Genomic DNA, 6373 nt, shown 5'->3' on the forward strand with positions numbered 1-6373 from the left:
ACAGTAGTGTAGAGAATCAGACAGTAGTGTAGAGGATCAGACAGTAGGGTAGAGGATCAGGCAGTAGTATAGAGGATCAGACAGTAGTGTAGAGGATCAGACAGAACTATAGAGGATCAGACAGAACTATAGAGGATCAGACAGAACTATAGAGGATCAAACAGTAGTATAGAGGATCAGACAGTAGTGTAGAGGATCACACAGTAGTGTAGAGGATCAGACAGTAGTATAGAGGATCAAACAGTAGTATAGAGGATCAAACAGTAGTGTAGAGAATCAGACAGTAGTATAGAGGATCAGACAGAAGTATACAGGCTGGCGGATTGACACATTTTTTAAATGAAGTCGGGTTTAGGGATCTCAGTTTTTAAAATTAAATTATCCGTTGTGGCATGCAAGATGGAACCTGGGTGCCATAGAATATTACACGCTGAAAACTGAGCAGTCAATCAGTTCTGCGAACCTAGTGTCAGTTGGAGTGATCAGAATTTGGCTTAGCACGATGGATTTTAGGATTGATGAAATTCTAATCTCCTTTCTTTCTTTATCTCCATTCTAGCCTCTATGCCTCATTCCAAAAAAAGAAATCCCTGCAGGATTTCAAATCTTGCATTTGGCGTGAAACGGTTGGAGCGGAAGCTTTGGAAGCCACCTTTAAGGCTCCTTCAATTCACCTACTTTTTCTTTACATTCCTCAGCTTCTAGTTGCCTAATCTTCTTTTCTTAAATCTTTCTTTCCCAACAAATCCCATGAGATCACCTTTATTCCCCGTCGTAAACCTCTATTCTCCTGCCCTACTGTATCTTTTTATAATATCCCACTAAAGCCTGTTGAACAGACTTGCTAATTGAGACTCCATCTTGACAACAGACTTGGAATCTCCATACTATACTGTAACGAAAAGAAACTGCTCGTAGATTTTGATTACTACTACATCCACTTGACAAATGACCTAAACTTTCCATTTACTACAAAAACTCTTATGGTAATCAGATCTATTTGTGGATTCGGAATTGAGCTTTGGGGCTCTACCTCATATAGAGACCTTAACATCCCATTCGTTGCAGATTTGGCCCGAAATAGATACACCTCCTTCCATTCCAAAATCCTTACCCACCCAAATCCACAAGTCCTTAATCTCTCATCCTTAATAATTCCTGATAATCCTCCAAGGTGTCTGAAAAGAAGATGGTCATGGGATCTTCAAATTTGAAGCTATGATTGAAGTACCACCATTGGGTGGTTCATTCCCAAAATTATCATGTGTTCTGGAACATTTATCACCTTTATGTATTTTTTTATATTTATTTTTTTTACAGTTGTGAATTTCAATACATAAATCAAAAATTAAACCGTAACAAAATTTTGTTTTTATAAATGCTCATTTTACTTATATGGATTCCTTAGTAAATATTGCTTCATTATTAAGGGAAAGGATAACGGGGAGTTTATGAAATGATTTTTCTTTTTTAAAAAACAAACTAAAGGAAGGTTTTTAAAGGGAACCTTTGTTAAAGTCTACCTGTGAAATATTCATAAATATGTTATAATCAAAACTCTTTGATTACATTTTATGTTAATTTATCCTTATAATAACACTTATCGTTATAATCATAAATATAAGTATTTCCTTAATCGCAAGAATCCTTAAACGCAAAAAAAAAAAGGAATATTTATTAGTAATTAAATAATTAATTTTAAACTATGTTAAAGGCTTATCACTACGTAGACGTGTACATGGACAATATTACATTCAAAAAAATAATATATTGTATGAATAAATAGTATATTATAATATTAAATAAAATAAGAATAAATGAACTTATTATTAGGTAAGAAATATTTATCAGTGACGTTAAATAATATTGTTGTTGTCCTCGCTTTACAATGGTGTTTTTTTATCCTCAATTTAGCCATGGAATCCAGTCGCTACTGTTTGTTCAGTTAACCAGTGTCACGGGCAGGAATAACTTCTCTACCGTAAGGTTAGTTCGTGTCAGTATATTCGTATATCATGCAATACAATAACAACTACTATATTCGGTATGTTTTATTAATAAAACTGATAATAAATAGGTTGGTGTGTTAAATATTGTAAGGTGATTGATATAAAAATATGAATGTTTAGTGGGTAGGTTATTTCAGAAATTTATCATAATGCAAGCACCATAATAAAATTGTATGATATTATTCAGAGTTGGGAAAATAGTAATTACAATTAGAATCTCTTTTTAATTACTGTAATTTGAAACAATAAAATGAAATTACAATTTTTATTAGTAATTTCTACATCGTAATGAAGTAATCGCAATTACATTTAATTATAATTAGTAATCGTAAGTGCATTTGATTTTAATTAGTAATCGCAAGTACATTTTATTTTAATTATAATTCCCATTACATGTTAATATGATTAGTAATTGCAATTACATTTTACTGTAATTATTAATTGAAATTATACTTTACTGTAATTAGTAATCGCAATTACATATAATTGTATTACTAGTCGCAATTACATTTTACTTTAATTAATCGCAATTACATTTTACCGTGATTACTAATCACAATTACATTTTACTGTTATTATTAATTGAAAGTACATTTGACTACAATAGGGACATTGATGACATAGTGTTAAATGTAAAATGTTTCATCATGTTAAATGTTATAAGTATAGGATTGTGAGCAACCCTATTTAAAGTCATGTTAAATGCTAAATGCTCCTAAAAAAAAAAAACGAGCTCCTAGCGGATTTTCTGAGCAACTTGTTTTATAACCTTTTCTTCCAAAACTTCTTATTATTGTTTACTTCTAAGTTTTGATTACAGTAATTTATTACAAGTATAAATTGAGTGAAAAGTAGAAGTGAGATAGTTTGGCTACTGATTGTCTTGTAAAAACATCCAAAACAATACTACAAGACAATCAAAGCGCAAACTACGAGCAAGTAACCAAACACAACAAAGTGGTGACGAGCTCAGCTGGTCTGTTGCGTGACGTCATTCTGCATTTAACAGACCTAGTAACAGACTCTCAACCATATTAGGGGTATTCATGATGTTGTGTTAAATGTTAAATGTTTTACCATGTTATATGTTATAACCATAAGATTGTGAGCAGCCCTATTTGAAGTCATGTTAAACGTTAAATGCATAAGAGCCCCTAGCGGATTTTCTCAGCAACTTGTTGTATAAGCCTTTATGTTTATAACCTTCCTTCCAGACCCTCACGTTATTGTTTACTTCAGTTTTGATTTAAATAATTAATTACAACATGCCTAGAGTGAGTGAAAAGTGGAATTTGTGTGAAAGTTTAGCTTATGAAATGAAATGAAAAAATAACTTTATTCTGGGTCATATGTCCCCTAAGAATAATTACATGGTTCATATAGTGAGATTTTTATCTGGTGAGCGTTTACAAATTTTCAGATATTAGAATGAAATTACATTGTTTTTTTTACGGTTTTTTTACGTACTTATATTTACTAACTAGATTTTCATATGTGTTTTATTCATTGTGGTTTAATAACAGGGATTTGAATAACACAAACACACGAAAGAACTGAGCTGTCACAACAAAAATGGCGGCGATCTCAACTGGTCTATTGTGTGACATCATTCTCCATTTAACAGACCAAGTACCACCACGGTAAAAGAAGGCAATTTTTTTCGGTTTAACATAAGTTTTTCCATTTAACATGTTAAACCAAAGATCATGAATACCCCTATTGTATGTTATATAACCTTTTCTATTTAACACGCTTTAACATGTTAAACTAAAGATCATGAATGCCTCTAATAAGTAATGACAATTACACTTTACCGTTAGACATGCCTGAATGAACATGTTAGACATGCAAATTCTTACTTTTGGTGAAATAATAATAAATGTAAGAAAGATAAAGTTTAATTATCTTTAAATAAATGTGCTCAGTAGCGAGTACAGGTCCTGTAAACAATGTTTTTTTTTATATTGCTACTAATGAAAATCAAAATAATTATAAATAATTAATTCAAACTACCTGTTTAAACCTTCACTAGATATTTAATATACAATTAACTCAGCAAATAGTCTTTTCAAAAGTATATTACAGTTCAGTAATTTTTAGTATCGCCATTCACAAAATGCCGTCATTTTTTTTGCACTCTTTGTATTAATGATATGATCTACTTGATAAGAATCGTATATTTATCAGCGAAATTTTTGAAACTATATAAAACAAATTCGTCTTTATATTTAAATTTTTAATTTTTTTTTTTCTTCGCTCTCTGAAGTTAAATAAAAAATAAAATCTACAAAAATGATGAAAAGAATTATTAAAAACGCAAAGTTATTATTCTCTTTTTTGTTAAATAAATTAAATGATTTTCGAATAATTAATATTTCTTCAGCGAATATTGTTAGAAACATCTTCCAATATAAAGAGGAATATTGCTAAGGCCTAATTAATTACTACATTCACAATCAGATAAATATTCTGCCAATATTTCTTTTTCCTTACTGATTTTAGACGTAATTTATTATTTTATTTTGTTTAAAATTCCTTCAGAAAATTAACAATCATAGAAATAAATATTGGAAAACCCGAGTACTTTAACATTGAATAAAATTATGAAGAAGATGGTCAGGGTTGCGGTCAAAAGAGAAATAGTTTACAAATATTTATTTTCCTACGTTTTGCCCCACTGTGTAGAGCTTCACCAGGGCTAAAAAGATACAAAAAAAAACTAAGAAAATGTTGGCATTGTAAGATAATAATATACAAAACGGCAAATTAAGGTAGGGTTAAAATTATATAAAATAAATGAAAAGAAAATTATATACAAATAAAAGAACAGAAGATTAATACAAAATAAACAATGATAAAAAAAATACGTAAACTATAAGGTTAAAAAGTACAGGAGAGGCAATAACTAGTAAAAACAGAAAAATAGATTTGAGAAAACAAAATTTAACACACTAAAAAACGTGAGAAAAAAAAGAAGTAAGTTGAGATTAAATAAAGGTCGAGAAAGAATAAATAAAAAATAAAATTAATAATAATAAATGAGTAAAGAAACAAAACAAGTGTACAGAAGTGGGGGAGAGGCGACCGTTAACGGTTTTATTTCTATTTCAAATATGTCACATATACAGGAAAGAGATATAAAAATATGATGAAAACTGAAAAATAATACAAGAAAGAGATATATGTATTATAATATGTGTATGATAATAAGAATAATTATCAGAATCTTCTAATTTATGAAAAATTAAATATAAATTAGATTGGAGAAAGATAGTCTGAACGACTGTCAATTAAGGTATCAAAATAGTAAAAGAAAACTATTGATAACCAACGTTTCGTCCAACTTAGCAGGGCTTCGTCAGGGCTGTCTGATGATAGTACTAAGCACAACTGAGTTATATCATCATAGTACTACTTACTACGCTGTACATCGTACTATCATAGTACTGGTCCCATTTAGCTGATTGTTTCTTATTATTTAATTTTAACATCTATCATATTCTCATGTATAGACTACATCAAATATGAATAGTTTTAAATACAAATAGCTCACTTCAATTTGGGATATTTAAGCATGTATATAGATTGAATGAACACAATTGATAGTTTAATTTATATTATTGTATTTAGTTAAATTTAACATGTACGTATACTTTATTATTATGAATTAAAGTAACATAAATTATAATATATGCGATAAGGAACGAAACAGAACCTGTTTTTCAGACCGGCTGACCTATGATAGCACAAAACGGATCTAATCAAACTAATTAGAACCGGACATATCTTTTCTTCATTCGAAACCCGTAATTGGGCATTATAATTAAGTATACATTTAGTTGATATAGGCTGAAATTAAGCTCTCCAGCGGTTCTATTAACGTGGGAATTTGATAAAATGAAGAGGAGCTTATGAACGATAGTCACTGAAAGCAAAAGAAAATCCTCCAAAGTTGAAAAATTTCTACTTTATAATTTATTTGAAAAATGATATTAAGTGGTTTGAGGCGGCACAAAAAACGAATATGAAATCCTTTTTTTCTAAAAAAAAAAATCAATTGACCTTTATCCAGAGCCACATTATGTTTTTATAATTTTCGTAAATATAATATGGGGTAATAGAATCAGTAATATGTTTTTCTTATTCTTCGGAAAGATACTAATCGATTGGTGTACAATAATCGTGAAAAAACATTACAAAAGACTGATCTACATGACTGTAATAAGGCCAATCTGGACATATGGAGTTGAGCTTTGGGACTCCACTAAACTTCGAATTCCTCTCGTATTTAATCCTTACAATCCAAAATCCTTCGTAAAATCCTCAATGCTCCTTACTTTGTCACAAATAAAATCATACATAAA

The 6373-nt window shown here is 29.8% G+C and overlaps 2 protein-coding genes and 1 long non-coding RNA gene across 4 annotated transcripts in view; 2 read left to right on the forward strand and 1 right to left on the reverse strand.

Annotated features, from left to right (window-relative positions):
* LOC136795773 (uncharacterized) overlaps positions 1-6373 on the forward strand; it is a 305717-nt gene that overhangs the window by 190320 nt on the left and 109024 nt on the right. The window lies entirely within an intron of this gene.
* LOC106692134 (uncharacterized) overlaps positions 1-6373 on the reverse strand; it is a 58564-nt gene that overhangs the window by 33817 nt on the left and 18374 nt on the right. The gene's annotated exons all lie outside the window — the stretch shown is intronic.
* Positions 1932-6373, forward strand: part of LOC106692155 (D-aspartate oxidase) — a 105407-nt gene continuing 100965 nt past the window's right edge. Inside the window, exon 1 of the mRNA XM_014438084.2 lies at positions 1932-1986. The gene's annotated coding sequence lies outside the window, so the exon portion shown is untranslated. The remainder of the gene's footprint in view (positions 1987-6373) is intronic.

Source organism: Halyomorpha halys, unplaced genomic scaffold, assembly GCF_000696795.3.
Source record: "Halyomorpha halys isolate HHAL.00 unplaced genomic scaffold, Hhal_1.1 Scaffold53.1, whole genome shotgun sequence".
NCBI classification, from domain to species: Eukaryota; Metazoa; Arthropoda; class Insecta; order Hemiptera; family Pentatomidae; genus Halyomorpha; species Halyomorpha halys.